This window comes from Tursiops truncatus, chromosome 13 (genome assembly GCF_011762595.2).
Source record: "Tursiops truncatus isolate mTurTru1 chromosome 13, mTurTru1.mat.Y, whole genome shotgun sequence".
Taxonomy (NCBI): domain Eukaryota; kingdom Metazoa; phylum Chordata; class Mammalia; order Artiodactyla; family Delphinidae; genus Tursiops; species Tursiops truncatus.
The window spans coordinates 74080205-74092497 of record NC_047046.1 but is presented as its reverse complement, the minus strand read 5'-3'; the positions used below and the strand labels follow the sequence as shown (position 1 = coordinate 74092497).

General features: G+C 35.1%; 1 long non-coding RNA gene across 1 annotated transcript in view; it reads left to right on the top strand.

Moving 5' to 3' along the window:
* Positions 1 to 12293, top strand: part of LOC109550294 (uncharacterized) — a 432204-nt gene that overhangs the window by 411323 nt on the left and 8588 nt on the right. The gene's annotated exons all lie outside the window — the stretch shown is intronic.

Here is a 12293-nt window from a genome sequence, read left to right as displayed (position 1 = left end):
GCTTTCTCTAGTTGCGGTGACCGGGGGCTACTCTTCGTTGCGGTGCACGGGCTTCTCATTGCGGTGGCTTCTCTTGTTGTGGAGCACAGTCTCTAGGCGTGTGGGCTTCAGTAGTTGTGGCACACGGGCTCAGTAGTTGTGGCTCTTGGGCTCTAGAGCGCAGGCTCAGTAGTTGTGGCACACAGGCTTAGTTGCTCCGTGGCATGTGGCCTCTTCCTGGACCAGGGATCGAACCCGTGTCCCCTGCCTTGGCAGGAGGATTCTTAACCACTGTGCCACCAGGGAAGTCCCTACTATGATTTGATGGTGTTTTATTTAGAATATACACCTCAGTGTTCACAAGCGTTTTGGTATAAAATGTAATTTTATTATACTATTCTGTTTTGGTCTTATTAAAAGTTAGAATACATATATAAAATGGATTGAGGGGTCTCTCTCTTTTCTTAGTCTGTGATAAAGTTGGTATTATCTGTTCCTTGAGGGTGTATAAAACCCATCTATAAAATTACCAAGACCTGTTGTATGTCTCTATTATAGGACAGCAAAGTTACTGAGTCAGTTCATTTAATGTTTTCATTTTCTTCTATTGTTCTACTTCTTCTTAAGAAAATTATGGTAGTATGTCCTTCAAAATTACTAGCATTAGTTTTTGCTTTGAATTGTATTATGATTTTAAAAATCTCTATAGAATCTGTATTAAAAGCCCTGTTTCCTCTTAAGTGTTAACTTGTACTTCTATCTTTTTATTGATCATTTTGCCAAAGGTTTGTTTTACTTATTTAGAATATCTTGAGGATACATCGTTTGACAAGAGAATTTCTTTTTTTTTAATATTATGCTTATATCAGCAACATAGAAGTCAAGAATTTTTGGAGGTCAAAATTTTTATATAAACATTTCTTTTATCAAAGCCTGACATATTATTAGAGGTTTGACCTTTAGATACAGACAGATGACATACCTTCCAGACTTCTCCAATTTAGATTTATTCTTTATACCTTGAAAATAGAAGGATGTTTTCCAACAAGCTCCTCTAACTGTATTTAGTTGAAATCAGAGACCGGATTAACTCTTCTTTTGTTGCATGCCTTATCTACCCAGAAGGAGAGAAAAACCAATCCTGAGACATCCTTACCTGGTGAATAAGTTATAGAGAAGAGGAAGAGTTGTTGCCACTTTCTTATTCTTTCCCTGCCCTTAAGAACATCAATCTCTTTTATTTTAAGTAGTTGGTTTTAAGTTGTCTCAGTTTAATTGATACACATTAGATTATACAGAAATAAAATAGGTCATCTATAATCCCTGTAACTGAACTAGAAGTCATTTACATCAGACCTTTAAGTATCCTTAAAATAATTTTTTTTACTTATATTCTGTAGTTTTACAAATTGCATGATTCTTTTTTATTTGGGGAGAGATGTGATTAAAATAAATTCAGCTACTTCCATTCCAGAATGAATAATTGCTTCTCTCCATATCAAAAGGCCTTGTTCAACAATCTCATGTTTTTCTACTTAGAATATCTATCCAAATAACATATATCATACTATTAATATATTAAATGCTCAGATAATGAGCTCTTTGGGTCAATTGTATATTTTATTTCGGCTCAAAGTAAATATATGATCTTTCATCAAATGTTGTGGTAGAGCAAAACATTGTGTACAATAAATGTGAACATTCATTCTTTCAAAAAACTAGCCAATTTATTGATGGCTGTTCAGGGGATAGAACTCAGTGAGGTCAGACTTTTCTATTTTAACTTTACTGGCTGATAAGCCAGTGATTCAACTGTAACTTTTTTTCAGAATCACTGGGGATACTTTAAAAAAATATTCTGATCACAATCTCAGAAATTCTGATTTAATTTGTCTGGGCAGGTCCATGCATTTGTATTTTTTTCAAAAGATCCCTTGGAGACCCACAGAAATGGGCCAACATATGGGGTCATGACCCAGAGTTTAAGAACTACTAGACAAAACAAGCTTCAAACACCCAAAGCACTGAGTTCCAGCCAAGTGATCTTTCTCTAGTAGAACACTGTAGAAGACTGCTTAATGACTGAGAAGAATGCCATTAAGACCTTGGCAAGATAATGTGTGAATAGTAATTGAATAATGTCACTGTGTTTTTAAAATCTGCTTTTGCTTCCTCATGATACGCCCACCTAAAACCTTGGGATTCAGGATACTAATGACCTGCTTAGGGCCATATATAATAACGAAACAATTAACTTTTGTTTTATGTAATTGCTCCTGATTTTATGTCATTTTTATGTGTGTGTGGTTTATGTGGTATATGCTCTTTGTATTAAATTATTCAGTACCATTTCCCTCTCAGTACCATTTCTCTACTGTAAACAGGGAATGAGAAATGACACCTATTATAACATAGATTACAACAGTTCTAAATTCCCTCATCCTATAGCTATCAAAACCTTGAAGCATTACATTTGTAGAGCTAAGTGCATGACACTCATTGATATACTAGGCATCACTGCACACCCATTATTTGCCAGGAATAGAATCATCCCTGGCCCAGAAGAGGTTACTGTCCAGCAAGAGAGCCAGTTTGCCAAGCATGTCATTGCAACTAATGTACTATCCAGGTCAGTAAACACACGTTAATTGTATTGTTGACACTCATGTCACTGGCCCTGGTTACAAAATGGTAGTCCCATAAGTAGTCCCTATCCTTGTAGAGATAATTGTCTAACTGAATATAAGTATCTATTATTGAAGGAGGCATTATTAGTTCAGAAAAAATTTCTTATGAGTGGGGATATATATGTAAAGACAGAGTTAAGATTTATAACTCAGTTGATTGTGTCCACAGGCCAGTTGGGCAAGAACTTTCTCTTCTGTAGATGAACAAGCAACAGGAAAACCAGCAAACTGGTAATAAGTGTATATTGGGCACAACAGTAGAGTTGTCAGTGGACAATGTTGTGGAAATATATGTAGGTGGGAGAAGCAATAGCCTATGAGGACCACTGGATCAAGAGAAAACAGTTTACCAGGGTTTGATATAAAAATTGATGGGATGGTTCAGAAGACAGCTTGTACAAAAAGAAAACTCAGATTGAATCTATGGAGCAATGTGCTGCACTGTCATCTTTTATCAGCCACATCATCCTATCAAACATATAATTGAGTTTCTAAAGAGCCATAGTTAATAGTTTCTCTATCTCCACATCTCTGTTGTCATGGCAACAAATGTGGAAGACCCACTGAGTGATCAGTCCCCTGAAATGAAGGAAAGTCTGATATGAACTTCTCTATTTTCCTTTGCTTGAGAAGAACCAGACAGAAGCCCATTAAATGGGATCCTATTAAATACTGACTTCTCCCAAATTTCTGTGACTCACTCTTATTTTCAGACTTCAGATCATCTGTCAAAGTAGATGTTCAGATTTTCTGCCAAGGTAGAATTTTTTCATGTGGCTCTAGTTGTAAAATATAGGCTCTTTTAATTATATTTGTAAAATCTTTCTCTCCTTGATTTATGTCTCATGAACGTATTCAAGTCAATTATTTGTCTCCATATATCTTATCATTAGTGATTCTACTATGAAGGAATACCTATCAATAGATCATTGCAAATTTCATTTTTTAGCAGTAGACGCAATTATAGACATCTTTGCCCCAAACACAATGGAAACGGCACCTAAAATCGATATTACTTCCTGGATGAATCCATCATGAACTTTTGGATTCTAACCTTTTTTTGCAGTATGAAATTTCTGCCAATGGAACGAAGTAAAAATAAAGTCCACCCACGTTATAAGCTACAACAATTAATCCATCTGGTAAAACGATTATAACAAACATGGTGAATCCCCAAATTTTAGTAGTATAGTAACAGGATAATATTTTGAAATATTTTGAAAATATTTCGAAATATTTACTGGTGCATGGTATTTTGTAACTCCTACTTGTCTCAAATCAGCTCTCTAACCATTGAATCAAATCATTGTATTACTTCAGAGGAAGTGCAACTGAGAACAAAGTAATCATTACTTTGCTTTAATTTTCCAAATTGTTGTTTTTTATTTTAGAAATTACAAACAGTAAAACTTACTTTTTGTGGTGTACAGTTCTGTGGGTTTTCACAAAGGCATAGAGTAACATATCCACCACTACAGTCATGACACAAAATAGTTTCATCACCTCCCAAATCCCTTACCCTTTTATAGACAATCCCTCCCCCTGAATTGCAGCCCCTGGGAATCACTCATCTGATCTGTCTCCAGTAATTTTGCCTTTTCCTACAATCCGTGCATAATTTCTTTCACTTATCAGAATGCATTTGAGAGTCATCTATGTTGTTACAGGAGTCAAAATTTTATCCTTCTTACTGAGAGTATACAGTGGAATATATGCCACAGTTGGTTTATCCATTTACTGGCTGAAGGACATTTAGGTTGTATCTTGCTTTCGGTGATAAGAAATAAAGCTACTATAAACAAACATTTGCATGCAGGACTTATACAAACATGAGTTTCTATTCCTCTTAGACAAATAACTAGAAGTGGAATTTGCTGGGATTTATAGGAAGTCTATCTCTAACTTTATAAGAAAAGGTCAAATTGTTTTCTGCTATGGCTGTACTGTTTTGCATTCCCACCACCAAGGTAGGAGAGTTAGAGCTGGTCTACATACTTGCCAGCAATTGGTATTGCCGAATTGTTTTTCTTCATTCTAATAAGTATGCAGTGATATCTCATTGTGGTTTTAACGGGCATTTTACTAATGAATAATTACGTTGAGCATATTTTCATGCACTTATTTGCCATCCACATATCTTCTTTGATGAAGTGCCTGTTCAGTTCTTTTGCTTATTCTTTATTATCAGGTTGTTTCTTTTCTTATGGCTGAGTTTTGAGAGTTCTTATATAATCTGCAAACAAGCCTTTTGTCAGAAACATGATTTTCTCCCAGTTTATAGCTTGTCTTCTCTTTCTTTTAACTGTTTTCATGGACCTAAAGTTTTTAGTTTTGATAAAGCTCCAATTTTTCTTTTATGAATTTTGCTAAAAACTTTTTAACTGACCCAACAAGTTTTTTCTTCTATATTTTCTATGGGTGAGCTGTGAGCTATGGGTCAAGATTTGTGTGTGTGTGTGACACCACTTACTTAAAAGATATCATTTCTCAATCAGTTTATCTTTGGATCTTTGTCAAAAATCGATTTCCCATATTTATGTGGGTTTATTTCTGTATTGTCTATTCTGTTCCAATAATCTATGTATATCCTTTCACCAATACCACACTGTCTTGATTACTGTAGTTTTATACTAGGTCTTGTAATTGGGTTGCATGAGATCAGTCAAGATACTTTTGATTGGCAATAATTATGCACTTCAGAGAAGCCTGGGAGACTCAGGGTACAGAATTTACAGTACTGACCCAAAAGTCTGCAATAAAGTGTGTTTCTGTTCTTAGGAAACAGAAACAACTTAAATTTCTCTGATTTTCATAACAAGTTCTAAATGTCACAAATAAGTAGTAACACTTGGCCATGTCTCACAAAACTATCTTTACTTGCATGTGATCTCATTTGGTATGTGCATTATTGTGAGGACTTGTGAATGTATAAATCAATCACCAAATAATCCAGCTCCTTTTGGTCCCTAACATATACCAGGTCCTAGACTGACCCCTGCCTCACAATGTTCAATTAAGAAAGTCTCTACCTTTAATGGCCTTGGAGTTAGGGGGTGAAAGGTAAGCATAAAATTTAGAGCAACATGATGCAAAATTGCTCTTCTAACTTAAGGGGAAAAAACCCACAGAAATGTTCTTTGCTTTAAAAGTCAAGGTAAAAGTAGAAACCAAATTTAATAAAGCTGTAAAACCACTCTATATAGTTGGCATTTTCATATTTTTGTCATCTTACTTCCTGGAGGCATTTAACTTTTCAATACAGTCATTGTAACAAAAATGCAGCACTGTTGAATGATCATAATAAATCATCTGTTCAAAGGAAAAATTTTAATTTATAACACCGTTAACGAATGCATTTGCTGTAATTATACATGGATCGATCCATAGCATTTGAGAGGGGCTGAGTAACGTTCATCTTCAGAGTTATCCATAAATCACTGAAATGAAGTGCATACACTAAAGTTAAATTGTTGAACGAAGTTGTACTTTTAATTATGCCGATTATTCCCTGAGCTGTGTGATCTGGGCAAAGGGAATTAACTGAAACTATGAATTATGTCATACCTCTAGCTCTTGGCTAAATCAGAGATAATTGGCATATGTATGGCTTCACTTCTATTTCTATTTACGTTGAAATGATTTGACAAGTGGAAACGGGGAGCTGATACTTAGAAATACTGTGTTTACTACCTGTGGAAAATTAAATGCCATAAAATATTCCCAAGGGACCACAGTGATCAGATCCTCTCAGACGGGGCTGCAGAGTTGCCGAGAGAAAATCTGAAATCATGGGTCAGCTCCAAGTACTAGTTCCAAATGTATGCGAGGTCTCTGTAGCCAAGATTATTTGGTCTGCCTGGGAAACCTCAGCAAACATAACATTTATCGTTTTGATCCAAATGTGTTGCTTGCTGTCTCAAAAATTTCCGACTCTCATAAATTTCTCTCTGTATCTCTTTATATTGGTAAACATGGAGAGTAGGAGCCACAGAAATAACCTTTATCCTTGCTGTATTTCAGCCTGGTAGACACTGAGCTCCAGGCGCATGCTATATATAGGACACAGACAGGAAAACTGACCGACCGTGGATCAGGGATAATTCACGGATAAAATTTATATAAAACTTCTTTTCCTGATAAAGGTATGACTCTTCCTTCTAGATTAATGTTACATTTTCTGATGAAGTCTGGTCATTTTATCAGAAAGGTGGTGTTCTTTGCACTTAGGAAATAAAATTATGAAACCAGGGTATAATTGAAAAATGTTTCAATTTTTTTCATTTTATGAAAAATGAAATTTTTCATTTCAAATTATTTGAAATACTTTTTACTTAAGTAATAGATTCATAATCTTTATATCATTCTTCTTTAAATAGTTTCAGATCATACCTTTCTTGTTACTGCCCCCATAAACATCTACACACACTTTAGGCGCAACTATTGTCTATTTGTTCTGTGTTGTGCCTCTGACACAAGCCTTTGCACATGGAAAGGCAGAAGGACAAACTAGAAAGAAAATGCGTTTTGAACGCTGAGTTCAGAAACTTATCTCAAAACAACAATTTTAAAACTTGTGTTTGTAGTATTAATAATATTAACATGTATCTAGGATCTATATTTAAGACTTCAGGCACTGTTTAAAGAACTTAATATAAACAAACTAATTCATTTACCTGTGAGGAATTCTTATTATTTATTATAGAGATGGGGAAAGTGACTACAGGAAGACCAGGGAACTTGCTAGTAAGGGGCAGTTTGCCTGGTTCCAGCATCTATGCTCTTTAAGCTGTTTGTCATGCTTTTTATTTTCACAAAGTTTGTGACTATGCCTTCTTTAGAAAACAGAATCAGCTAAAATAAAATACGCCAAAGTGATTTTAAGCTAGAAAATGGTTATCAAAAATTAGATTATTACTAGCTAGTATCTCATTTTCAACAAATGCTTTCATAGGATTTTCATAGTGCAGTTTACCAGTGATTTAAACTTAGGAGGTTATAGAACCCAATTAGACTATTTGTAATCAAAGTAAAAGTAGCAAAAATATTCATAGCCTTTCAAGGACCATAGGCTCATAAAGTACTGCTAGAATTTATTAACCAAAGCTATTTTAATTATTTTATAATTTAAAACATGGTAAGGTTTGCAACTAGATGTACCAAAGATGCTTCTTTAAGAAATTTTAAAGTTATTCTTAACAGGATATTTCAGAGTATTGAGAGGAATCTTGGAGATGGTAAGACTGTTTGAATATCCAACGAACTGTAGAATTGAAGGCACAACAGTGTTTGTTTTGTTTTGTTTTTTGTTTTTCATTTTTATTTATGGCTGTGTTGGGTCTTCATTGTTGCACACGGGCTTTCTCTAGTTGCGGCGAGCGGGGGCTACCCTTCGTTGTGGTGCGCGGGCTTCTCATTGCGGTGGCTTCTCTTGTTGCGGAGCACAGGCTCTAGGTGTGCGGGCTTCAGTAGTTGTGGCACGTGGGCTCAGTAGTTGTGGCTTACGGGCTCTAGAGCGCAGGCTCAGTAGTTGTGGTGCACGGGCTTAGGGGCTCTGTGGCATGTGGGATTTTCCCGGACCAGGGCTCAAACCCACGTCCCCTGCATTGGCAGGTAGATTCTTAACCACTGCGCCACCAGGGAAGTCCCACGACAGTGTTCTTTATAAATGGCTCATTAGTTTGAGAGGATGCTGGTATGGTTTAGTGGGATATCTATTATTCCTATAGATAGCTTAAATAACGTATCAGCATAGCCACTATCATCACTTTATCAAGAAAGTGTCTTGCAAAGTTGTTTTTTTTATTTTTTCTATGTGAAAAGACATTCTGTGTAGGAGTGAAGATCAGAAAGATTTAATGCCCATTCATTCTTATATTTGTGAAAGGAAAACTATAATGGGGACCTAGACATAAGAAATCTCACAAGAGATGGGAAAAATTCCAATATTCTTGTAAAAATATTTATTGAATTTTTACCCACATTCCATGGGGGGGTTAGATTAGGAAAAAAACAGGTATATTTAGATGGACAATTTAGATGGAAAGGGTTGGATACCGTTCGAAATATAGCAAACAAAGGTGACAGTGGGGCATAGCCTCTGGGTGGAGCCAGTATTCCTCATCTCTTGGTGAAGGCTGGGCAAGCAGCCCAGGGGAAGAGCAAGGGGCTGATTGGGCAGAATAAACATTAAAAGTTGTGTCCTAGATGGAGGACTAATGTGAAAGCCAGACATTAGAGGGAAAACAAAACAAAACAAACAAGCAGAAAAAAGCCTGACCCTTCATTCAAAAGTAATTACGGGACCAACTGAGCTCAAATGCCAAACAAAAAACTGAAGACCCCCAAGAATATAAAGCAATTATGATTCAGCAAAAGAGAGATTGTTTAAAGTCAATCCTGTGCCACTGTGACTTTTCTCCATTCCAGACCCACTTCTATAGGGCTGCACTGGAAACAGTGAAGGAATTAACTTAGACCAGGGTCTTCAAGCATTTCTTCTCAGTCTCCTGGGTCAGATAATCATTGAGCTAATACAAAGGATCTGAATTGTCAAATCAGACTCAGAGATCTTGTTCAGTATGAAGATTTACTAAGAATTTCTAGGATACACGTAATTGCGAAGCACAAAGTAGAGAGAGGCATGGGATTGTCAAAGAGTTGCCCAGGTCCTTTCTTGCTGGTTCAGACTACATTAACATATGAAGTCTCTAGGTAATGTACGATGCTACATTAATTACATGGAAGGGAGCTTTTTCAGTCATGAAACATCTCTACTTTATATTCAGGTAGCTATATAACTCGTGTGATATCTTCCAGAGAGCTAAGCCCTGTAAATCCATACATTTCATCTTGTTTTCTATATGCAAATAAGACAGTATGTCTTAAATAAGACAATGACATTGTGCTAATATGGGTCTCCCTTTTGGATTCTTGAGCTACTGAGATCTAAGCTGTCTCTCAAGCTAGAAACTTCAGGCTCTGTGGACTTTTATCTTCTCAATGCACGTTGGCAAATTTACTGCCGAAACTTAATTCCCTATTACCTTGCACTGCTAAATTCTTATCTCTTCTTGGATTATTGCAGTGGCCTCTAAGGCCTGCTCTTCCTCCAATCAGTCCTTGAAACTGCCATCAGAATCAATGTCTTTTCCCCCCTCATCAATACAAGTTTTATTTTATTACCCCCATTGCATTCACTTTAGTTGTTTTCACAATGGCAAAATGCTAAATTTAAGGACCTATAATTCTCCAGCTACTTGAAGCAGACTCTGTAATTTTATACTCTACTCCAGCAATATCCAACTGTTTGTTTAAAGTATTTTTGATGCTCCACGTAACTCTGATTACCATTGCTCCACGTTATCTGCCTGGTAAGAATGTAAATATTTCAGAACCCCTTTTGGATGTTGTTATATGTTTCAAGTGTCCTCTATATGTTATGCACAATTCTATACTAGCACTTTGAATTGAAAATAAAATTTAAAAACACATTATTTTCACTTTTTGGTCTACCCTAAGTTCAGGAGACACAGTCTCTCTGGAAGTCATCTCTGTTGGTTAAACCAGTGCTATTTATTATATGTCATATATTTGGGAAAAGTTCAAAAGAAAAAGATAAAGTTAGTAATATCCCTTTAAGAATTTTATGTTAAACTAAGTCTCTTAACAGCAAGAAAGGAGCCCATTTTATAGAATTCCTGTAAGTTATGGAAAGAAAACTCACACATTATTTCATGTAATACAAGGTTTGTGTCAGAACCTTGGTTGAGAGAACACAGCAAAGGGAACAGTGTTCTGTGGCTAAAATAATTTTGACTGGCCATGAAATAAAAAATAATCCAAGTTCAAGGGTGGGGGGATGACACAGGTTAATGAGTATTATCCTTTCTTTAACTTAAATGTTACAGTTTTTCAACAATGTGTAAAACAGGTATCCAAATAATTGAAAATGCTGTATACCTCAAAATAGAACAATTCTTATTAGGTTCCTTGTTATTAACAAGACACTGCTGAATAAAGCAGACTGTAGATTTCTCAAAACTCTACAACATATACTTGCTTAATTCACAGAACTGATATTGGAAGAAAGCACTGTTTTAACTAATTTATATAACCTGTGCAATATATATTATTCTTATGATTTAGTATATTCTTATTTCAAAGTGTTGATTAAGAAATAAAACCAATACCTAAAATTGTGGCTATAGGGACAAAGAAACTTGAGGCATATTTTTTGAAAAGGAAATGTTTAATCTGTGCGTGATAAACTTTATGTAATGATAAGCAGTTATGAATAATGCATAGGGAAGAAACAGATTTATGTTTCTAAGTCTGACAAACCAGATCGCATTTGGAACAAACCCTCCCGTATAGAGCAGTAATTCTTATTAAAGGATACGTTGCACTAAGATAATTAAACTGCTCTTCCCTGTATTTCACAAAGACACAAACTATCAAAGTCTGTAGCATAATCAATTTTATGTTTCCTCTGAGAAAAACTTTGGACATGAAATGTCTTGTTTATATGGTAGAAGAACAATTGAAAAGAATCTCTATCCCAATTCATGTGTCTTTATTTCTAAAATATAAAAGTTTTCAGACATTTAACTTGAATGGATGCAACAGAGCTTGAAAAACAGAAGGGTGCAATCTCCTCTGTAATGAAGAACCATGACAATATTTGCACCCTGAATGATTAATAAGATAAAACCAATGTTATGGAACTTCATTTTTACCTAGTCTAGCTACTGGGTTGGCCGAGAAGTTCGTTGAGTTTTTTTTCCATAAAATGGCTCTAGTAGTGCTTAGTTGTCTTTAACTTCATTCAAAACAATTTTGTTAGATTGTATTGTGACAGGTGTCGTATCAGTGTGCATTTTTAAAAAAACATCAAAATTGGTGAATTTTTGTGTAGCCATTTTAATATTGAATATAGAAGAGAAAAAGCAACATTTTCAGCATATTATGCTTTATTATTTCAAGAAAGGTAAAAACACAACCGAAACACAAAAGATTTGTTTAGTGTATGGAGAAGGTGCTGTGATGGATCGAATGTGTCAAAAGTGGTTTGTGAATTTTCGTGCTGGAGATTTTAATATTTTAAATCTCTGGCTTTATTTGACATAATAAAAAATTAATTATGCAAAACTAACGATTATGCACTGAGCCTATACACAGCCAAGACTACAGAGCTCTTATTGGGTCTGCCTTTCTGTTTGTCTATTGGTGGGAAATAATTGTTAATGGGCTACAAAGAAGGAGTTATATATATACTATATTAAATCCTTTTCCTCTCTGTATTTTTCTCTAAATTCAATTCTATATTTCCATTTATTTTTCTCATGATGTAATAATTTTTAAGGTCTCAGCTCTCTTTGAAGTTACAAAATTATTTGATTTTTTCCTATATTGAGAAAATAATTTTTTTCAGCTTTATTGTATTGTAATTGACAGTTAAAATTGTGGCATTTAAAGCGTGCATAATGATGGTTTGATATATGTACACGTTGTGAAAGAATAAAACTAACACACACAGAGTGATTCAAAGTTTTAAAAAATATGTAACACAATTACTTTATTTTATTCTAACAACATCCCTGCAGTATAGGCACAATTATTATTCCTATT